The 24,524-nt window shown below is 47.6% G+C and overlaps 1 protein-coding gene across 2 annotated transcripts in view; it reads left to right on the top strand.

The window, feature by feature from the left end:
* METTL26 (methyltransferase like 26) overlaps positions 1–24,524 on the top strand; it is a 79,553-nt gene that overhangs the window by 4,933 nt on the left and 50,096 nt on the right. The gene's annotated exons all lie outside the window — the stretch shown is intronic.

Raw genomic sequence — 24,524 nt, 5'->3', positions numbered from 1 at the left:
AAAATCTACCGCTTTGCAGCTACAAAATGTTGGCATGTATGCAACTCTGTCACAGCGCTTGAATCATTTGAGCAATGCACAGCTTTCTGAGTGTGGCACAGCCACACCACAGGGGCCTTTCCCCAGCCTCAGAGTTAGTCAGACCTCCCTGGCGGGGAGTACGGAGGTGGTGGTACCAGCAGCAGGTCTGCTGGCTCCCCTACCACCACCAGGTTGGTTGGCACACATGAGGTACAGGAGGCTCTGGGCACAGTGACGCATGCTCAAATTTCAACTGTGTCCAAAGTTTTTAATTTCACCCCATCCAAAGTGGGGTTTGATCACAAGGCCATCAATCTGTAGTGGCACAAGAAAGTACTACCACTGACGGCCCTGGAATAAAAATATTGGCCTGCGCTACAACCCTCTGCCCTCAGCTTAAAAGTTCCCGTCATGTGCCTCAGGTGCCAGTGATAGCCTCCTCTTTTGACCTTGTGGCCTGCGCAGAAAGCCCAGCCAGCCGGCAGCTGCATACATGAATTCAACAGTCACAGTCAATATATTTCCTTTTTTAATGTAATACAGTTAGTTATTCAGACATTGTAAGTTCAACATATTTGTCTTGAATATAAATTAGATGTATTTTTTAAAATGTGTTACATCCTATGACATGTTTAGTGTATGCCCCCCCCGCCCCCAGCAAAGAAGGGGGCCATACACTAAACACCAGTGTGCTTCCTGGCAGGGAGCCGCCACAACAGTCAGCTCCCAGAGGCAGCTATTTATTCTCGTGGGGGTCCCGCAGCATGAGCCAGCAAAGGAGGGGGGCATACTCTAAACCACAGTGTTCTTCTTGGAAGGAATTCGCCGCCACAGTCAGGGCCAGGATGCGCCTATTTACTCGAGATAACAAAGCTGAGAAGCCTCACCCGAGTACTTAACAGGTCTTTAAAAAGACCATTCACATGTTAATGAGGCTTTGATGTTTATTTCACCCCTTCTTACCAGACTGCAGGCAGTGTCTACCCCCTGTGAGAGCTGCCTTTTACACATGACACAGGTTGGAGCTACGTGCCCATTTTAATAAAAAATTTAAACAGGAACATTTGCGGTGCTGTTTGTGAAACAAAAGAAACACAGCCCGAGATGCCTGGTCTGAAAGGAAACGGGATGGGTGCTGTGAAGCCGGAGGACAGCAATGTAAGCAACAACACTTGTCAGGGCGCCTGACTCCTGTATACAATGTAAATGTGGCAAATGGCTAATGATTAAATGATTGGAGAGGCTGCGTGGGAGTCATTTAGGCTTTAATTGACAGAGTGACATGAATTTTCACAATGCATCGAGCGCAGCGTGTTTCTACTCAGTGCCCTGCTCTCCAAAGCCCTTGCCTTATCTTATCGTGCCTTATCTTCCATTCCAAGTTCCCCGTCGGTAGGAAAATACCCGAGGGCAGCGTGTCAAAATTTGCTAGTATTTTCCCGTTTATAAATATAAATACAGACAAAGGAAATATAGATTTCCGTCTGTATTTATATGTATAAATCCGTAAAAACGGAAAACCGGGAGCCCTAGTTATATATCTGCTTTCTTCAACTAGTCTTAACTGGTGATATCCGGTGTTGAGGTCTAGCTTTGAAAACCACTGAGACCCATTAAGATCAGCGAGTATATCATCAACCGTTGGTGTCAGATGTCTCTCCCTGCGTATTGCCTGGTTGGGCATTCTCCTATATATGCAGGGTCTGATTTGGCTGGGCTGTTTTGGTTTCTCAGCTATAACCATTAGTGACACCCAGGGAGTTGGGAATTTATATCACGCTTGCACACTGGAATCAACTATAAATTGATCTGTTGTTGCGTGCTCTAGGGTGTACTCTCCGTCATTGAGTACTGGTAAACAAATGAATAGCGTGACCCTTCATTGGGTGACGTCCCCTAGTCACAGCTGTGTCCCTGTAACAGGGTTGTAAAGTTCTTCACGATGTGAAACTGCGGATCATTTAAAACAAATCCAGAACTCTCATATTCCAAGATATTTTATTCTCCATCATCATATCTTCAAACTGATTCAAAAAACAATCAATGGCATCCAGCCTTATATCCAATGCTTCATTGTCCAATGCATTTCGGCTAATTAATAGCCTTCATCAGGGACTGAATTCTACAAATCAAAAAATATATACATACAATCACATATAAGGATATATCAGAGATTTTATATTCAAATCATTGCTAGTTTTATGATATACATGTGATTCCTGGATATCCATGGTGAATCTATATCAGGTAGCGCTGTCGTAAACAGAAAAGAACACCACGTGAGTATGAGTGATGTGGTTAGAAAACGACTCTAAGTGGCCAAGTGACAAGGTCTGGTTGTGCTCTAACTAAAAGCAAAGAATAATCATGTCAAATATTAAAAACCATTGCTGAATCCAGAGTTGTAGTACGTGTGTACCCGCTCACCGATTCTAGTGAAAGTTAGTCCCAGGTACTTACTCGTGGAGCCAAGACTTCCGTGCGATCGTAGCCGCCATTAGTGGAGAACGCTGTTCACCGGGTTAGTGCGTAAGGAAATGCTAAATAGCCGTGACATTAGTGGAAACTAAAGATGGACTGTGTTCTAATGAAAACTATAGCCGCCATCTTAAAGGGGGTTTAAACGTAAAGAAATAGTGAAAAAAGGTGTGTTCTGAGTGAATCGACCTAAGATGTGTAATAAAGGGACCCAAAATAGTAAGGATATTCAGGTTAAACAGGCGAACAAGTAAAGATGAACATGCAAAATACACTGTGATTAAATGCATCATAGTAATCATCATAGATAACAACTGAATTCCGTCCGATCATTCATTCCAGTCGGTTTCAAAGTTTCCAATTTGAAAATCCAAAAATTCTCTTTTTGTAACAAGTTCTTATTGTTATCAATTCCCTCTCGTTTTATCACCATTTCTAGGATGGTAAACCTCAATTGGCTGATGTTGTGGGAAGCCTCACAAAAATGAGCTGCAACTGTGGATTTCATCTGCTTGTTGCGAATATTTGATTTTTCTCATTCAGTCTGGTTTTTATTTTTCTCTCAGTCTTTCCCACGTATCCTTGTCCGCAGGGACATTTCAACAGGTAAATGACATTCATTGAGTCACAAGTGGCTGACACATGTAGTTTAATCTTGTACCCTTTGCTTGGGTGGGTAATGATGTTCCCTCTAATGATACTGTTGCAGTGACTGCAATTATAACATGGTAGTGTGCCATGGAAGGTCTCATTAGTTTTCATCACCTTTGGTTTGATCATACTTCCCAAGTTCATCGCCCTTTGGTAGGCGAATAGAGGCATCTCATTAAAAATGTTATTGAATTCAGTCTCTTGAGATAGTATCGTCCAGTGTTTTTTGATGATACTTTTAAATGCTTTACTTTTAGTTGAATATTTCGACACAATCACTACTCTTGTGTTCTCCTTTTTTGTAACCTGAGTTAGTAAATCCTTTCTGTTTCTTTGAGCGCATCTCAGTTTAGCATCATCTAGTGTTTTTTGAGGATATCTTCTCTCTCTGAATCTTGATTCCATCTCATTGATTCTAATCTCAGATGTCTCTGGGGTTGACACAATCCTCTTTACTCTTAGCATCTGTGAGTATGGCAAATGCATCTTTAAGGAATTGTGATGAAAACTGTTGTGGTGTAACAGGTTATTGCGGTCTGTTGATTTCCGGTAGATATCTGTCTCAAACCGAGGACCTTCTCTATGTTTCTCCACAGAGACAGAGGACATCCTCAAAAAACACTAGATGATGCCAAACTGAGATGCGCTCAAAGAAACAGAAAGGATTTACTAACTCAGGTTACAGAAAAGGAGAACACAAGAGTAGTGATTGTGTCGAAATATTAAACTAAAAGTAAAGCATTTAAAAGTATCATCAAAAAACACTGGACAATACTATCTCAAGAGACTGAATTCAATAAAAAAAAAATTGAAAATCTTTTTATTAGCATAGTAAGTAGAGCAGTGACATACATACATATTCATATACGGGCTCAGTGGCAATCAGGGTGGTACATGCATGTGCTTGCCCAGAACATATATATACATAGCTATATTGATTTTTCATTTTGTCGTTGACCGTAACCAAAGCAATTGAACGAACCCCAGTCGTACCCGATCCCTCCCTCCACCCTCAAGAAATCCCTCCCGACACTCTCTCAACATGCATATAACTGAAGTATTGACAACTGGGTCACCCCTGTCACTGTAACATGTAGCTTAATCTATACACACAGGTAGGATGAGGTATGATGGCCGATGGTTCGGGACTCCCCGTACCCCATCGCAGTGCACCACAGTCAGCGTCGGTGCATGGAAGACTAGATCAGGACACAATTATTCCACAAGCGGCGAGTCATGTGTATCCTCGTCGTCCTCGTCAACCCCAACCTCAAACGTTCCCAACGTGGCAAACCAGTCCAGCGAGATCGGCGTTTTTCTGAGACCTCTGCGTTCCTCTCGCTGCAGTGCTTCACCTTCTGCCTTACCCCACCGTACTACCTCTGCTTTCCATAGTTCAGGGTCGAGTGGTTTGGATGATTTCCACCTCATCGTGATGGCACGCTTCGCCAGCAACAGGGCTAGGTCTGTAAAGCGTGTCGCCACGGTTCTGGTGCGTGTTGATGGTCCCAGCCCCAGGAGTGTATGTTCTAGTGTAGGAGATCGGGACAGAGCACCAGCCCTCTCAAGCGAGTCATGGACAGTGGTCCAGTAATACCCCAATTTAGGGCATTGCCACAGCATGTGTACTAGTGATGCGTCGTCGGTGTCGCATTGGGGGCAGTTGCTTTTCGCTTCAGGGAACATCACATGTAGGCGGTGCGGGGTCAGGTAGGCTCTATGCAGCAATATCAGTTGAATGAACTTGAACTTGGGGTTCCTGGCTACCTGTTTGGGAAACTGAAGTATGCGCTCCCACTCCTTGTCTCTCAGAGGCCTACCGATATCTGCTTCCCATGTCGCCCGGAGTGGCGACAGTGTGAGTGCCCTCCCCATTTTGATGCTAGCAGTGAGCCATTTGGTCAAATGGCCGCCTGTGCCCATGAGGTAGTGCATTGTGATTAGAGGGTTCGTAACAGGCTCTTGGCCCTCAGGTGACCATTTGTGGGTAATATAGTGGCGGAGGCCGGCGTGCAGAAGGAACGAGCCTCTAGGAACGCCCTGTGTGGCTCTAAAGTCTTCGAAGGATAATAGGTGCCCCTCCGCAAACCGGTCACCCACATGCGTTACTCCTGCGTCATGCCAGGGCTCCAGCGAGGTCGTCGTGAGGGTTCCCGAGCCCAATGGAATACCCAAGAGTGGGATCGTGGGGGCATAAGATGTCTTGGGGGATGTGTACTTCAATGCCTTTCGCCAGTACGTTATCGCCAGCCTGAGGAGCGGCGGGGCGTCTCTGAATTAAGCAGAAAACTCTCACCCAGTCAAGAGATCAGGGCTAGACCCAACACAGTTTTTTAGCTCACTGCACCATCCCAGTTTCAGAACCTGGCTGTATGCAAATTAGTCTGTTCCTGTCCCAGTGCATGATGGGAACAGGGCAAACCAAACTACACAAGCCAATTCTTACACTGAGAAGGAAACAAGCTCCCGGGGGCCGGTTTCTGGCATTACAGCCGTCTTCGGCCCGGTTTGCTTGAATCCTGATGGTGCAATGAGCAAGGGACTCATGTCTGAGTATACCCTTCCACGCTTAGGGTGGACAAAAATAATTTTGAATTGGCTGTTGTAGTCTGGTCTGTCCTGTTCCCATGATGCACTGGGCCAGGGACAGACTAATTTGCATACAGCCAGGTTCTGAAACTGGGATGGTGCAATGAGCTAAAAAACGGTGTTGGATCTAGCCCTGATCTCTTGACTGGGTGAGAGTACTCTGCTTAATTCAGAGACTCTGTCCATCACCACCCCTTGTTGTAAATAATTTTGTCCACCCTAAGCGTGGAAGGGTATACTCAGATGTGAGTCCCTTGCTCATTGCACCATCAGGATTCAAGCAAGCCGGGCCGAAGACGGCTGTAATGCCAGAAACCGATCCCCGGAAGCTTGTTTCCTTCCCAGTGTAAGAATTGGCTGTTGTAGTCTGGTCTGCCCTGTTCCCATGATGCACTGGGCCAGGGACAGACTAATTTGCATACACTCAGGTTCTGAAACTGGGATGGTGCAATGAGCTAAAAAACGGTGTTGGATCTAGCCCTGATCTCTTGACTGGGTGAGAGTACTCTGCTTAATTCAGAGACTCTGTCCATCACCACCCCTTGTTGTAAATAATGCATGGAGGATTGCGGCAGAGGCTTTTTGTAGAGATTCCAAATAAATAGTGTGCAACCGTGGGGCTAGGAGATCTATGAATGTTGCATAGAATTCGGGCGGTAGGCCATCTGTTCCGGGGGCCTTACCCTTCGGGAGAGCTTGTATTGCCTGCCTGATTTCCGCTACTGAGATGGTGCGCTTCAGTTCTTTGTTCTGCTTGTCAGTGAGTTGGGGTAGGTCTAGACCCCTCATGAAGGCCTCGAACGCAATCTCTGATAGGGGCTGTGGGGGCTGTACAGCGTGGTATAATAGTCCTTGAACGCGGTATTAATCCCTATTTGGGTGGTAGCCGGGCTGCCTGTCTGGTCCAAGACTTTCAGGATAGGGTGGCTGATTGGGGAATCTCGCAGGAGGCGGGCTAGTAGGGGACCGGCTCTATCTGCCTGTGTATGCTGCCTATTCGTGTATTCTCTATAGTCTAGAAGCCGCAGGTCTTCCAGCAGCTCTGCGTGTCTAATGTGAGCCTCTTGCAGCGGTGTGAAGGGTGCATTTGTGCCCACTGCCTCATTCTCCAGGGAGGCTAGTGAGCCCTCCACCTCCTTCAGTTGGCTGAATACCTCCCGTTTCCTGCCCACTCTAGCGGTCATTGCTGTCCCCCTGAGACAGACTTTGAAAGCGTCCCATTCTATCTGACGGGTGCTGGCTGTGTTCACATTTGTGGAGAAGTAGGTTTCTATAGTGTCGGATAGGGAGGACCGGAAGACCGAGTCTTCAAGGAGTTCAGGAGACAGTCTCCAGGTTGGGATGGGAGCCAGCCGCCTGCCCCACTGCCAGGTAAGCTCTACAGGGTTGTGGTCGGACAGGGTTTTCCCCAGGTGTTGGGTCTGGACAATCGAATCTGTGAGGGAGCGGGAGCAGAAAACATGGTCAATTCTGGTGTGGAGCTGGTGGGGCGGGGAGAAAAAAGTATATTCCCTCTCTTGTGGGTGCGTGCTGCGCCATGCGTCTGCCAAATCCCAGCCCTCAGCCCACCTTGTAAGCGCGTCTGCCTGTTTCTTGCTCTCAGCAGCCTGTAAAGGGGGGTGTGACCTATCCAGTGTAACATCAAGCACAGCATTGAAATCACCCCCAATTAACCAGCGGTGATCGGCCCAATCTGCAAGTACCCCGTTCACAGTTAACAAAAACTCCGACTGACTTGAGTTCGGTGAGTACACACATCCAAATACAACAGTATCCCCCTCCAACAGTCCCCGCACAAATACATAACGTCCCTCTTGGTCAATCCTCTGCTCCAACATCTGGAAGGGGACAGAGCTGCGGAGCCAAACTGCCGCCCCTCTGGAGAACGCAGAATAGGAGGTAGCAAAGAGCTGCCCTCTCCGTTTCTTGCGCAGTTTCACATTTTCAGCAGCGTTCAAATGTGTCTCTTGCAGGCAAGCAATCTCTGTCCCCCTGCGGTTGAGCTGAGCCAAAATTCTATGACGTTTGTGTACTGATCCCATGCCACGAACGTTCCAGGTGCACAACTGGTAATTATTAAGAGGCCCCATAACTAACTGTGTGGTGCGGCAAAGTGAAACACCCGGGTGACCACGTTAGTTCTGCTGTGCTATAAGGTGAGAGTGTCCTGCAAACATGTAACCCCTTAACAAAAAGGTCCCCAAGCCAACGTGCCCGGGAGCCAAACCATGGTGCCCAACGTGGGCATAAGTCAGTTAAGTTCGTGTGCATACCGTGGGTGGTAGGCCTCTGTCGACTGTCACTGAACGGCCTGCATGGGCATGATAGCCCTCGACAGGATGGGCCCCTATGCAACCCACCATATATGAAGAAGGGGATCAGGTATACGTTACCACCCGGAGGGGATCAATCGTGTCGCGGATCAGAACTCCGCCGCCATCTGGGCTGTGATCTTCGGAAAAAGCTGCAGGCTGTCTACTGATCCGGATACCTCAGTGTGGGTGTCGGTGGTAACGGTGAGTCTGTCTCCGGTTGCGCCCGCGTCGTGAGCGGCTAGTGCCTCCTCTGTTAGCCGCTGCTGTGGTGATGATGATGATGAGTGGCCCGCCGACTGATTTCCAGGAGGGTGCGCCTTCGTCGGTGGTCCGTGGGAAGAGTGATGCCCGGGGCTGGGAGTGCTGTTCCGTCGGTCTGGTGGGCCCCTGCGGGTGTCGCTGCGGTGATCTTCGAACTGGTCCTGTGAGGTCGGTGGGGTCAGAGTGATTTCCATCCATTCCTCCGCCTCTTCTGGCGAGTCAAAGAAGTGGGATTTGTTGTCATGCAATATTTTGAGCCCAGCGGGGAACAGAAGTGCATATTTCATATTCCTGTCTCTCAATTTGCGTTTCACTCCCATGAAGGTGGACCTGGCTCGCTGCACAGTGGGCGTGAAATCAGGGTAGACCGATATATTCTTATCCTCAAAGCGTATCGGTGCTTTCTTCCTGGCCGCTCGTAGGACAGTGTCTCGGTCTTTGTAGTGGAGGAGGCGAGCGATCAGGGGGCGAGGAGGTGCCCCTGGTTGTGGGGGCCGCGACGGCATCCTGTGAGCCCGTTCTACAGTGTATAGGGCAGTGAGGTCTTCTTGGCCCACCAGCTTCCGCAGCCAATCCTCCACGAACTTGGTGGGGTCCCTCCCCTCGCTTCGGCATCGTCCACTCTATCCCATAGTTGTTTGAGCTGTTTCTCCACGTTTTCCAATTTCGTGGAGTGTTCTGTCTGCTGTGGTATGAGGTCACCCAGCGCTATCTTCTGCTCCGCGACCCGTTCCGCCAACTTGTTATGGTCAGCCCTCAGTAGGGACAGGCCAGTCGCCATATTGTCTATGCGCGATTCTAGTGCTTTGCGCGTCGCGCGTATTTCATTCAGGATAAGGTCCAGCTTGGCGTCCTGTGATCCCTTTCCGGTCGGTGGGATGATGTCCATGTTGGAGAAGGCCAGTGGGTCCTCAGAGCCCGTGAACTGCATGTCCGTCGGAGCGCCCTGGTCCTGAGCCTTGCCCCTGTGTTTGCCCATGGACCTCGTTATCAGGGTGGCGCTGTAGTGGATGCACCAGACTGCCGCTGCCTTCTCAAGTGTCCACTCAAAGCGCCGGACAGTGGCTGCGGAGAGTCCGAGCTGTGTGGAGAAAGGCGGCTGCGGTGTAGACCCCAGGGCTGGCAGGGACAGTGTAGGCTCGCCTAACGTGGCGCCGATGCAGGGTGGGCCGGTGCTCCACTGGAGGCCTTGTGGGCAGGTGTGACCCCGGTCCTGCAGAGGCGGACGGGGGAGAGATGGTAGGACTCCGGTCACTGCAGGGCAAGTTGTATGGCTGAACCGGGAGCGCGATAGACGTCAGGACTGTAGCGCTGTGGCAGGGCGCCAAGGTGCGTGGCGCACTCCCCCACTATGGGCCGGTGCCGGCAGCTCGGGTACCTGGGGTCCGCGTCTCGCTGCGAGGTGCGCGAGCCCTCGATGCGCACCACCCCGTGTCGAGTCTTCGCACCCGGCCCGCCGGCCGGTGAATCAGGGGTAGGCGAGGTGTCGCTGTCAAGACCCGGGGGTCCCGTCCCAGTCCTGGCGTGAAGACAAGATGGCGCCAATTAAAATTCGCCTCGGAGTCGGACCGTCCCACGTCCCGCAGTGCCCAGTGTAGTCAGGGGGAAGCCGGGCTCACAGCGCCGGTGACGGGTTACATGTACCGCACGCACCGCAGTCCTCGCCTGTGCTGCCAATGGTAGGAGTTCCGCTAGTTTCGCGGGCGGGCGACGGGCTGGTCCGAGAATGCTCTTGCGTCCCCGACGGGCCTCGCAGCAGGGCGGCCGGTCAGGGGCGAAGCGATTGAGAGGAAGGCAGTGGGGCCACAGGCAGGGTAGGGCACCCCTCCGCACTCCGGCGCCTCGGCTGGTGTCTCGGGATATTTCCTGTCCGGGGTCCTGACCGGGCCGTGACAGCAGCTGGGGACAGGTCGGGCAGGCCACTCACTTTGGGCCGAGGCTTCACGCTGTTCCACAGGCCGTAACAGGCGCCGCTGCTACAATGCTCGTGCGGTGCGGTCCGAGAGGAGTTACACCGCACCGCTGCACGCCGCTCACTCCCGGAGGTCACCTGCACAGGAATCAGGTGGGTTGCAGGCAGGGAATGCAGGATAATCCGCTAGTATTTAGGGCTAAGGGCGGAGCTTGAAAACTACACGTCCACCATTATCGGCTCCAGGCCACGCCCCCATTCAATAACATTTTTAATGAGATGCCTCTATTCGCCTACCAAAGGGCGATTAACTTGGGAAGCATGATCAAACCAAAGGTGATGAAAACTAATGAGACCTTCCATGGCACACTACCATGTTATAATTGCAGTCACTGCAACAGTATCATTAGAGGGAACATCATTACCCACCCAAGCAAAGGGTACAAGGTTAAACTACATGTGTCAGCCACTTGTGACTCAATGAATGTCATTTACCTGTTGAAATGTCCCTGCGGACAAGGATACGTGGGAAAGACTGAGAGAAAAATAAAAACCAGACTGAATGAGCACAAATCAAATATTCGCAACAAGCAGATGAAATCCACAGTTGCAGCTCATTTTTGTGAGGCTTCCCACAACATCAGTCAAATTGAGGTTTACCATCCTAGAAATGGTGATAAAACGAGAGGGAATTGATAACAATAAGAACTTGTTACAACGAGAGAATTTTTGGATTTTCAAATTGGAAACTTTGAAACCGACTGGAATGAATGATCGGACGGAATTCAGTTGTTATCTATGATGATTACTACGATGCATTTAATCACAGTGTATTTTGCATGTTCATCTTTACTTGTTCGCCTGTTTAACCTGAATATCCTTACTATTTTGGGTCCCTTTATTACATATCTTAGGTCGATTCACTCAGAACACACCTTTTTTCACTATATTTCTTTACGTTTAAACCCCCTTTAAGATGGCGGCTATAGTTTTCATTAGAACATAGTCCGTCTTTACTTTCCACTAACGTCACTGCTATTTAGCATTTCCTTACGCACTAACCCGGTGAACAGCGTTCTCCACTAATGGGGGCTACGATCGCGCGGAAGTCTTGGCTCCACGAGTAAGTACCTGGGACTAACTTTCACTAGAATCGGTGAGCGGGTACACGCGTACTACAACTCTGGATTCAGCATTGGTTTTTAATATTTGACATGATTATTCTTTGCTTTTAGTTAGAGCACAACCAGACCTTGTCATTTGGCCACTTAGAGTCGTTTTCTAACCACATCACTCATACTCACGTGGTGTTCTTTTCTGTTTACTACAGCGCTACCTGATATAGATTCACCATTGATATCCAGGAATCGCATGTATATCTTAAAACTAGCAATGATTTGAATATAAAATCTATGATATATCCTTATATGTGATCGTATGTATATATTTTTTGATTTGTAGTATTCAGTCCCTGATGAAGGCTATTAATTAGCCGAAATGCATTGGACAATCAAGCATTGGATAGAAGGCTGGATGCCATTCATTGTTTGTTTTTTTAATCAGTTTGAAGATATGATGATGGAGGATAAAATATCTTGGAATATGAGAGTTCTAGATTTGTTTTAAATGATCCGCAGTTTCACATCGTGAAGAATTTTACAACCCTGTTACAGGGACACAGCTGTGACTAGGGGATGTCACCTAATCAAGGGTCACCCAGGGAGTTGGCCCAGTAGCTTTTTCTATCGCTCCTTGTTGTTCCAGTTTTTGTGGCTCTTGATCTACCAGTGGGCACAAGTGGAACGGGATTCGCCGGTGTCGCAGAGCAATTGGTTTTATCAATATGTTATGTTTTTTCCTGGTGCTCGCTTTATGCACCCTAATCCTTTGAATAGTTGTGGGAATAGTTCCAACATGTCCTGGGTCTGTAGAGTCTTTACAGCGTTTGCAAATGTTATCAGGCTCAAATCTTCGGCGGTATGGCTTTCTACCAATATGTCTGCTTCTCTGTCGACCACATGGAATGTCGTGGTAACTTTGCGGTCTTCTGATTTCACTTGTACGGTAATGTTTCCCTTCAGAGGAAGTGGTTTTTGGCTGCTATATGTGAGTATCCTCACTTTGGATGGTACTAGTGTCGGTCTTGGGTTGAGTTTTTTGTAGTGCTGGCTCCCCATGACATTCACAGATGCCCCGGTATCGATGAGGGCCTGCAATTTCTATGGCACATGTCTGCTGGGGACGCTGTCGCGGCTTCAGGTCACTCATGAAAGAGACAAGGTAGCACTCCTCTTCTTCATCGGTGGATGAGTCTTTGATGTATTGCCTATGTGTCATCTGTGTTCTCTGCATCCTTGATTCGCTGGGATCATCTAGTGAGGGGTGTCTCACTGATCTAGCTGGGGGCCTTCTACTGGGAGGCCCTCTGCTTCGCATGCCACCTCGACATATGCTCAAAGTGATTGGTGATTCCACACTTTGAGCATATCTTGCCTTTCGCTGGGCATTCATGGTGTGGATGTTCCTCTCTACCACAGTATCAGCATTGGGACTGTCGTGGTCTTCTTGTGGGCCATCGTCCCCGGCATCCACGAGCAGGGTTGCGAGCTGCATTCACTCGCTCTGTCTTGCCATTTGCTGTAGGTTCATTTGGTTTGTTAAGCGCTGCTTCCATGGCCGTTGCCCTGACATCAGATAGTTCATGGGAACGTGCTAGGATTAGTATATCTTCCAAGGAGATGCGCGGTTGTTGGAGAATGAGGGTCCACAGGGTTTTGTTGCGGCATCCTTGGATGGCCTGAGCTCGTACCTCCTTATCTTGATCATCCTCAGTGCAGGTGCAGGCTAATTCTCTGAGGCGAGCATGAAATGTGTCCCTTTGACGGGCTTGTCGCAACCTAAAGCGTTCATAGTCGGTGTTTAGTTGAGGGTCGAAATCGGCATTAAGCTCTCAAACCGTAGCTTCGTAGTCAGTTGACTCTCCGGTGTTTGGTAGATGCGCAAATAGCTTGTAGATTTAATCACCTGCAAACTGTAGTAGTAGTGATCTCTTTACGGCACCATCTGTCTCTCTTGTTGCAATAAAGTAGTTGTCTAGACGGCTAATCCACACGCTCCACCTCAGTGATGCAGTGGCAAGATCAATTGATTCACTGAACGGTGGGAGTGCACTGACTTGTGAATGTGCATGCACTGGTGCTATCACCGGAGGTGCAGGTTGTGGAGCGGTGGTAGAGGTAGCCAGTTCAGTCATGGTGGCTCTGTATATGAAGTTGGTTTTGCCAAGGATTGCTTGACTTTATAGTTGACGTGACGAGCTGCACCAGTATTTGTAGACCTCTACCCTTTGTTTTGGTGTTCAACAGAATGGTTGGTTTTGTCAAGGTTTGTTTGTTTGCCAATGCTTGTTTGTCTTCTATCGTTGCTACCTCAGTTCATTGATAGTTGGTTTTGCCAATGCTTGTTTGGTGCCAATGCTTGTTTGTCTTGTATCGTTGCTACTTTAGTTAATTGATTGTTGGTTTTGCCAATGCTTGTTTGTTTTCTGCTGTTGGCTAGTCCGTCAGTTTCGCGTGCTACACCGTGTACCTCCGGTATAAAACGTTTTCTGTGAAATACGGCCAATCCTGACTGCGCGTGCGCGCACTTCGGATTTCCGCGCGGGTTCTGCTGGGGCCTCTTCAGAATCACTAGTGCACTGCCGCTTCGCGTGGGTGAGTTGTCTCACAATGAGGTCGGTGGGGGTCAGGAGGTACCTTGAAACTCCAGAACACGTCTCACTGCGCTGACACTCTTCACGGTCACATCTCACTGCGCTGGCACGATCGGGTCTTCTCGCGCCAAATAAACGTCCGTCACACTTCATTATCAAACTCGGCAGGCTGACGGTCCGGACTGGATAACTTCCCTCTTTGGTCGTGAGATGGTAGCTTCACGTGCATCCCACGGCGCGTCGCCAGAGGGTAGCACGTTATCGCCTGGCAGGTCGCGCCATGACAAGGGCCTGCGCGCAGTAAAGAAACTGAGACAGACACATCAGTTAGAGCACTCAGGTGGACCGGAAGCCCGTAGCGACCCCCGCCCGTTTATTTAAGCCTTCTGGACCCGCTTGGCCAGAAGGTGCTAAATAGTGTGCATGTACTACGGGTAGGGGTCCCCACGTGGCTGGCGGTGAACAACTAGACCGCTACCGTCTACAGTTCCAATCCTGCTCCGATGACGCACGATTCCGGTTAAGAAATTGGGTGGGTTGTGGAGGGGCGAGAGAGGATTTTTAGTAACTACTTGCATGTTCTCTTGAAATTGAGTCATGGATGCTCAAGAGTTGGCTGAAACTCAATATATCTAAAATTTATGGGACCCCTGTAAAACCCTTCCAACTTTTCCCCAACCATGTATGTTTGGTGATCTACATTTATAGCAGTGCCTACCTCTTATAATGACCTGCAAGTGTCTGTGGCGTCAAAGTACTTTTTTCTGCTTGACTGACAATTCTTGCCAATTTCGTCCTAGCCAGACACAAGATCAGTTCTTACTGACTCTTTAGTTCTTGCTTGGAATATTGCATAGCTTTATACCCAAGCTCCTGCAAGTCCACCTAGCCATCGGTCCAGAGGAAAATTGATCTTGCGTGCTAAGCCGGAATAAAATTGCACTGTCTTCCTATGGAGTCGAAAATTAAGTCTGTGTGCAAATGTCTTCACTGGAATGCACGTGACTATCTTTTGGTATTCTTAACTAATCATGTTCCTGGGAGGAACCTCTATTTTTCAAATAGAAATCCGGCAGCCTGTATCCCTATGTTGTCTACTCTGAGTTGGAAATATTTGGGTTCTGTGGTGCTCGCCTTGGGACTGCTTTAATTCCACATTGACTGTAGTAGGAAACACTGAAAAATTCCATTGTGAACTGAAAATATATCTGTTTTAGCAAATCGGGTATTGTATTGTGCTCTATAACCACGTTTACCAAACTGCGGGTCGGCAGCTGATTATTGCTAGGTTGCAAAAGAGCAATGAATAAAGTTGCCTTCACATTTTGTTTTTATCTTGTCACATTTGCTGTGCTTCAAAGACAGAGGTCAAATGTCAGGCTATATCGTCTGATAAATTGCTGCTAATTCAGTGTTTACCTTTCTTTCTCTGACTCCAATGTGAGAGGATTTTGTAAAGGGACCTATGTGTGAAAATCTTACGATGGTACATGGTGTGTGAAAGGAAAGGCTGTAGGCTGTAATTTGTAACATAACATTTAAATTCCTGTAAATGAACAGTACACATATGTCCAAAAATAACAACAAGGAAAACAACAAGCATTTGCAACGCAAAAGGTCTCGCACTAGCAAAAGTTAGAGCTATTGGCGTTGTAAATGTCTTTTGGATTGGAGTGGATGTATGTGGTGTGTAGTGGAATTATGCGGAAAGTAATTATGTGGTATTTAGTGTTTAGGAATTATGTATTATGAAGAGTAATTACGTGGTATGGTGTTTTGTGTTGCGTTATGTAGTGGAGTTTAATTATGTGGTGTGCTGTTGAATTTTGTGATGTGGAATTATGTGGTGTGGATTGTCGGTAGTATGGATTTTTGGAGGGTGCATTTTCCTCGGATGAATCACGTTATTTAATTTACTGCAGTAAGCTGTTTCAATAATATTGTAAGTCTGGACAAAAAATGGAAGCCAGATTTATTAAGTTTGTCAATGCTTGTTTAACCCCTTCCATGCTGGTGACGAACCCCAGCCGTCATGCACTACGGTGCTCGTGTGCTGATGACGGCTGGGGTTCGTCATGGCCCGCCCCTGTTCGTTTGTTTACCGCACGGGGGCGGAATCCGGCCAGCAGGGAAGGGGTTAAAGTTAATCTTAACTTTCCCTGGATGCCCAAAAATTTGTTTTTAACTGACCAGCTAGGTATTGGCAACATTAGATTGCTATTCTTTCACCCATAGCCAACTCTTCCCCCAAATAAGACAGAGGTTCACTTGTAAGTTTTCTAAATGGGTGAATGAATGAATACCAGTGATTTTTGCAGCAGTGGTGGGGCTCATTTACGCTCCAGCGCCGGATGGTCCTTGGGAATCTAGACGTTTACACTGATGTCAGAAGAGATCTTCCAAGAGGAAGGAGTTTGGGCTCAATACATAGCGAATGCCTGAAAACAGGTACTCGTTATTATTAACAGTTATTTTCACTTGTCTGTGGAACGCACTTTACCGACCTCTAAAGGATGAATGACTAAGTCGGCCAAGCCAGGTTTGAAGGTGACTTATATGGTGCTTTTGCCGGGGACTCGCCCACCAAATTTCTTTAGCATATCACATATAGACCAATGCCTTCAAAAAAGGCTTTTTGCAGAGAGCGAAGCAGAATAAAAGTGCTCGAGGAGAGAGATCTTGGAGCTAAGTTGCATCTAGGGTCCCATCAATAGAAGCACAGTGATCGACGATGGCTTGGTGGTCTCTGTCTACAGCAGGAAGAACAATCTGTTCTAGCAATCCCAAGGGCACCCTATTATTCACCAAATATGAGAAGATAGTTCATGCTGCCAAATGCCAGTCAGTGGTGCAAAAGGACAAAGTATCCACTTAAAGAAGAGGGCACTCCCAAAACAGTGTCTCAACATACCTGTAGACTTAAAGCATGCACATGTCTAAGTATGAGCAAGTGTAAATGTAAGAAATGTCTGTGGCTAAGCCGAACAGCAAAGCACAGCAAATCGAATACAGCAAGTCCAGAACCTTTTGTAAAGTACCATTTCCCAGAGATGCAGAACCAAAGATTTCATTGAATAAAAAACCCTCCTTCGAATGGGGCTCTCAGAGCTACACACTGACATCCCAAAGCAAAGCTTTCTGAAAGCACTGGAGGAAACCTCCTCATGATTGCTTAGAAATGGTCCTCGGTGGAAGAAGTGCTAAGCAAACAATGGGCCCTTTTCACCAAGATTACTTCTGAAGCAAATTAGGCATACCAGATTCTCACCCGCCGCTTTGGGTGGTATTAAGAAAGATCTCTTGTGGAAAGGTGCAGTCTCACGGGCCATCCTTAAGATCCATTTAGCAAAGCATAAACTCTGTCCAAATGCACCTTGAAGATTATCTGATCACCTTCAGGCTTGCTCCAGTGCCAAACTTTGCAAAGTTAGTGTAAAACAGTTGGTGTAAATCTGCAATGTTTCTAGCAGCTCCTTATTAGCTCCATGGTAAATCTCGGCGAATTGGTTACACATATACCTCTGCATTGTCGCTGGGGCGTTAGTCAACAAGGCTATCACGCGGGCAAATAACAAACACATAACATGTGTACAGGGCACACCCAAAAGCCAGCACTGGCTTGGAGCACGCTGCTTGCAAAATAAATTCCGAGTGGGGGGAGGGCTCTTAATGCTAATGGGGAGGTTTGAAAAAAGAGCTTCAAGGAGCATGCAGCAGTGTGCAAAACAAAAGAAAGACTGAAAAAATACCAAGTTGGGGAGGGGCCTCTTATTACAAAGAGTGAGGGGGTATGAAAAAAGGGCAGAGTTGCCAACTTCGGATCTGGGGAACCAGATTCTAGTCTCTGCGTTGACTCAACATCCTGTGATTTTGGGCAAATAAACATAATCTCTGTGTCAACAAAATTTATGTGTCATTGAGTAATGCAACAGGTGCTTCTGTAAAGCACTCAAATACCTTCCTGTCAAAAACCTGCAAAAAAATGAAAAATGATCACACCGTGAAACAAAAATTGGCCAGCTATTGTCAAGGAATGTTACATTAACCTGTCCCCGGGACGTGGCACACACGAGGTGCATGCAAAGAATGGGCCAGAGGCTGAGCTATGCAAATAGAAAACGGCGCCCTAACAACTCCGAGGAACAAGGTGGCAGAGTAGGGAGTGAAGCATAAGGCGCTTCTAGCGTGCGAAGTTTGAAGAAAACGCGTAAAAAGGTCTAGCCAATGGGGGAAGAGGAGAGCGAATTGAATAGGACAGAATCGGAGGGAAGGGGGCGGGGTGATTTAAGCCCAGGAAAACCTCGAACGGTATCCGTACTAGTCGGTGTTTAAACTAAACTAAATTTAAAAGAAGTTGTGGTTGTGTCTTGCTAGGAGCCGAAGGGGAGAGACCATAGATCTGAACTTTGTCAGGCATGGGCGGCTTATCATCCAAAAAGTGCCAAACTGTTACACTGAAGACAAAGTGCATCTATCTGAAGAAGAAACAAATGAATTCTTGAGAAGTATGATCCCAGCCTTAGAAGTGATGAGCCGTTCGTGCAAAAAAAAGTAAAAAGCCTCCCACATTAGGATCAGGTCCTCCGTAGATCCTCCACTGCACAGAAGATATCGGGTCCTCTGGCATAGCCGATGCACTGGCCCAGGGTTAGAGCAGGCTTCTAAGCCCCAGGCCATCAATGTGACTGCTTGCAGATGCTGGTTGCCACGGACATGCCTTCTTCCAGGTCTGACGGCCATTGTACGATGAAGGAAGGGTTGTTGTTGGAAAAAAGGTCTGCAGCCAACATTGGCTGCTTTTTCGAGGAGGAAAAAAAGGTGTACTGCTGCTATAGTAAAAGTATGCCGAGCTTGCAAAAAAAAAAGCAAATAAAAAGGTGCTAGTTCAGAGGAAAATAAAGGGGCGCGACCGCTATAGTAAAAGTGTGCAGGGCTATGAAAACAAATACAAATAATGCAGGTGAAAAGGAGCAAGTTGCAAATAAAATAAAAGCGCACGGCCGCTATAGTTAAAGCATGCTGCGCTGGCCAAAAAATAATACATAACATAAACGAAAAGGCGCAAGCAAAGCGGGTGCTGTTGCAGGAAAGTGTCTGCAGTAGGAGAAAATCATTAAAGAAAATTGTGCTCACAGACTGTAAATAAAACATACTGTGGAACAACACAAGTAGAAGGGCCAGTCCTCATGGGAGGTTACAACTGTAGAAAAGGCAGTACCAAGGGAGGAACTAACATGCCTATTAATGAATCAGAAACCAACATTTACAAAGGACAGTGACACAAGCCACTGAAAAATATGGGCTAAGAGTCAGCGTAGTTTCAAGTCCATACCTTATACAGCATGTCTCGAAGAGACCGCGCTAGCACTGCCTAGGCGAGACCTAAAAAAGAAGCATATCTTTCTTGTAATTCTGAAGTGTGATGAAATTAAAGATTATAAAGATTTTAAAAGTATCAAATCAAGACACTTTTACTTGGTGATGTACAGCTGATACATTTTCACTGAAACCCAATTTCCACACATTATTTGTGTTCTTTATAGTTTTATCGTAAAACTGTATGTCTGTGCAAATTTAGTGGCTATTTCAATAGAAAAATGTGCTGTCTGTAAACGAGTGCAAAAGTGCACAATGCTTTAGTAATAAATTTGCGACAATGTGCTCCGAAATGCGCTACCAGCTACAACTACAGCCTTACCACTCTCCAGCTGAATACATTAGCTACACTTTGTGTGAAGCTAGGATTTTTCCCAATCCCTACGACTTCAGTGATGCAACATTGATGTCAGTACCCCCACTCTGAAAATTGATCGAGCAGCTCTGGTGCAAAGGTGCTGAACCATGTCCATAAGTTTAGTTCTAAAATAAACCCTTGCCAAATCTTTTCCCAATCGAGATTTTGTGTGACCTCCCAGTATTGTTTGCTGCTGCTTTTCTTAACTTCGCAAAGCCATTTGAACAGAGAATGTGCTCGCTATATGTAAATATACACAATCATCCAACTTGTTGTATGACTACCGCACATACATTGAGAAATATGGATGTGGCCTAACAGCCAGTGCTGCTGACTCTGAATTTGGGGAATCAGGTTCGAGTCCTGGTCTTGGCCCTGGGCAAATCACTTAATCACTTCTGCATAAAATAAAATGAATCTGACTTTATGTAATGCAATCTGGTGCTTATGTAAAGCGCCCCTATGGGCAGTATATTAATAGGGAGTCTAAAATGCACCAGTGTGCCTCGTTTTATTTAAAATGAGGCCTTACTCTGTTGCAGAATGTATTTTTAGATTTGCTACTGGTATCAACACCAATGTTCTCAGAAGTTTTGTGATTTTAGTGAACAGATGCCTCAGGCCAGCACCCATCTCTGAAATGTGTTTCAGCTCCAGTGCAGAGCACAACCTGCCACGTTTATGAGCAGATCATCAATATTTTGGCCACAGTCCTATAAAAGACCTATTGAAGGGTGTGGTCAAGGTTGTGACATGTACAAACAACTGCTGTTAAAGAATAACGCACAAAATTGTAAAGAATATGTTACTACGGTAATTCACAAAATTAAGAAAGCAGGACAACTATTGCTTTAAAATTTGCCCAACTTAATTTCTTATAAAGATAGGTGGCTCGGAAACGTTTCTAGTTCTGAAAAATTGGGTTGTGATCTCAAAAAATTGGGAAGCACTGCTCTATAAAACTAAGTCACTATAGAAACAAGCATTTACAATGCAATGGTCTCGGCATTTTTAAAGTTAGAGCTATTGGCATTGCTCATGACATTTTTATTTGTTTTTAAAAACATAAATAGCATTGTCATTTACAATGCCAATAGCAGGACAGGAGAGCACGCCCAAGCAACGAGGGGGCAGGACAGCTAGCACAAGCAACGAGGCGGGGTGGCAGCAAACATGAGCAACGAGGGGGGAGGACAGCCAGCACGAGCAACGGGGGGGCAGGGGAGCAAGCACAAGCAACGAGGGGGCACGACAGCAAGCACAAGCAACAAGGGGGGGCAGGAGAGCAAGCACAAGCAACGAGGCAGGCAGGACTGCAAGCACAAGCAACGAGGGGACAGGACAGCAAGCACGAGCAACGGGGGGCAGGACAGCAAGCACGAGCAACGGGGGGCAGGGGAGCAAGCACAAGCAACGAGGGGGGAGGACAGCAAGCACGAGCAACGAGGGGGTGGGCAGGGCAGCAAGCACGAGCAACGAGGGGGGGCAGGGCAGCAAGCACGAGCAGCGGGGGGCAGGACAGCAAGCACAAGCAACGAGGGGGGCAGGATAGCAAGCACAAGCAACGAGGGGGGCAGGACAACAAGCAACGAGGGGGGCAGGACAACAAGCAACGAGGGGGGGCAGGAGAGCAAGCACAAGCAACGAGTGGGGGGACCGCAAGCACGAGCAACGAGGGGGGGGGGGAGGACAGCAAGCACGAGCAACGAGGGGGGCAGGACAGCAAGCATGAGTAACGGGGGGCAGGACAGCAAGCACAAGCAACGAGGGGGGACAGGGGAGCAAGCAGAAGCAACGAGGGGACAGGACAGCAAGCACAAGCAACGAGGGGGGGCAGGGGAGCAAGCGCAAGCAACGAGGGGGGAGGACAGCAAGCACGAACAATGAGGGGTGGGCAGGACAGCAAGCACGAGCAACGGGGGGGCATGGGAGCAAGCGCAAGCAACGAGGGGGTGGGGGGACAGCAAGCAAGAGCAACGAGGGGGGCAGGACAGCAAGGCGGGACAGGAAAGCGAGCACAAGCAACCCTTGTTCACCCTTGTTCAATGGTGCAGGCGCAGAAGAAGAGAGAAACATCTCCATTTGTAGATATGGCCCTGTCATGCACTTCGACGCATTGCAGCACAGTAAGTTTGGTTGCTGCATTTTGTGACATATTCGTGAATCTGTTCCATAGTCTTTTGTTAACATGACTTCACACAACAAGGCCCCTCAACTTCTACCTGAATGACTAGCTTGAGCTATACAAGAACAAATAAAACAAACGCATAGTGCACATTCTCACGTCAGCAGACCACCACGAAGCCTGTTCACTCCACACTTCTGGCAAACTGAGATGAAAGTGCCGCTGTTCCTGCTCCACTATGTAAAATAATATTACAAAAAAAACATAAAATGAGTTCTCGAGGAAGGTGCCTAGCTAAATGACAGCTTTGTTGAGGAGGCCGCAAACGCAAGTTAAGCTGGGGTCAATGCACTGGAAATGACCAAGGGGGAATTCATGGCTGAACGAATTAAAGAAAAGAAAGCAATCCGCGCCGAACAAGGCCATGCAGTGTGTGATTTATGTAACCGGAGTTCCGCTCGCAGGCCTCCCCAACCTTTCCCTCGACGGAGAGCGAGCTTGATGTGTTACCGCAACACGTGTTCTTTACAGAGCCTCGAGGGGCGGCGGCAGGGCAGGCTTTCCTCGCTATGCCTCGCCACGACTTTCTGCTAGTGGTACTCGGCGCTGTCCTGCAGCCTGGGCCCCCTTCCGTCCTCGGGCACGGGAGCCACACGCTCAGACATAATCAATAAAAGTTGTGCACAGTCGTGCCATTTTTGCCTGTAATTAAATTAACTCGCAGGAAAATTTGTGAATGAGGCAATTTGGGGCAGTTCGAGTAAAACTAAATGCGACGGCAAACCCCATGTAAAAAATATAAAATCACTCGACAATTTACGTTGGACTGACATATCCACAACACTAGTCCATATTATGCAGAAAGGCGAAAGCTCTCAAGGCACAATGCTTCAGCAGCAGGGTGAGCAGAGACACGACCATGTTTCCAAAAGCAACACCTATTGCATTGCATAGCGCAATGTCCGTGGAGATGGCGAAGCGCTTATTAAAGTATAAAAAAAGTGTGTTTTTGTACTATGCTACATAGACAACACTGCCCCTGTTATTAAAAGGAGCATGGCCGGAAATATGTTATAAATATTCCCCTTTATCACAGGCAGCACCAGCTGTTTTCAGTGTCAAGCAGCAACTCTTACATAGCGAGTATTAATGCTTCTGTATTTCCATTTCAACAGGTACCAGACCTACTTAGATGCTGTTTCTAAAAAAACAACTTTCAAACTGACAGAGTCCTAAAAACCAATTACGTGACCAAATTTAAATGAGTACTTTAGACTGCAACGTTAAAATTCAAACCCTTTCATTTGAGGGTAGCACACAGATCTTAGCAGCAGACGTACAGACCCATTGAGATACATCGACAATACTGCCTCAGATATTAAACGGAGCAGGAAAGGAAGAACGTTATTAATATTCCTGTTTTTGCTCTGAACAGACGCGAGTGCAGCTTTAAAACACACAGGCGCAGTGTTTTGTTTGTCAATTAAGCGCTGCTATGGACGTTGTTGAGACACAGTATCGAAGTAGAATCTCACTGGGCAGCGACTGTTGCAATCTAGGAAATGTAGTCAGTAGCAAATTGTTTTCAGAACTTCTGATGCATGTAGCATACTGTTTCTGCTAATTTAACATGCAACAAGCCAACAAACAGTGTGACGCATGTTCTAAACCACTTTTGTATTGGCTTTTCAAAGTTTGCGTTGGCGCCGCGCTCATTAAAGCACCTCCAGTGAGTAGAGTCAGTAGTGCTGGTTTTAATAGGCGCTTGCTTCACGGACTACGAGGCCTCTCGGCCACTGAAACTCCGGTGGAAAAAGTCTAAAGAACCGCGTTGGTGCCGCGCTCATTAAAGCACCTCCAGTGAGTATAGTCAGTAGTGCCGGTTTTAATGGGCGCCTGTTCACGGACCACGAGGCCTCTCTGCCACTGAAACCCCGGTGACGCCAGGGAAAAAAGTCTAAAGAAACGCCTTTAGCATACCCACTAAGGATTGGAAAAATACACAACACCCCAGAAGCCCTGGGTGGGAAAACAAAGCTATAAACAGCGAGACGAGAAAGGCGAGGTAGATAAAGGGCTGTGCTTGCCCCTTACTGGGGGCAACACCTACCTCCCAAAACCCAGGAGGATGCCAAAACAAGCAACAAGCACTCACCTGAGGACGACTTCTTCCGGCGGTGGTCGGCCCGAAATAGCTTTAGCAAAGCGCCGTCATTTTCCGATTTGGGGGCGTGGTTTTCGTTCTCTCCACTTCCCATTGGCTGGAAGGTAAAATTCCAGCCAATGGGAAGAGGAAAGAACGAAAACAAGAAAGAAGAGAAAAAACATGCCCCTGAATCTGGAAAAGACGGGGCTTGAACCGAGCGATGCCCCTCTCCTCCAATGGCTGGCCTCCGTTTAGGAAGCCAGTCAATGGAGAAGAGGGGCGGGTTCAAGCCCCCTACTAAGAAACATTAAATCTCGGGCTGCGCGCCCACTGCTGCGCAGTGCAACGCTAGTCCGAGACCTAAAAACCTGCAGCCTGTAAGGAACAGCCTTAATGCTGTGCCACCAAACAGCACCAACTGGCTATTTTATGATGAATGCTGCTCTTCACAAAAGTATGTAATAAAACAGCAGAAGGTAGTTGATCCAGTTTCATTCTTTCTTTGCAGTTCACAAAACTATACTTCCCAAATTGCAAGAGCAAACTTTACTAGGGGAGCTTTCCGCACATTCTGTGTGTC

This window comes from Lissotriton vulgaris, chromosome 10 (assembly GCF_964263255.1).
Source record: "Lissotriton vulgaris chromosome 10, aLisVul1.2, whole genome shotgun sequence".
Lineage (NCBI taxonomy): Eukaryota > Metazoa > Chordata > Amphibia > Caudata > Salamandridae > Lissotriton > Lissotriton vulgaris.
This window is presented reverse-complemented; position numbering and strand designations above follow the sequence as displayed.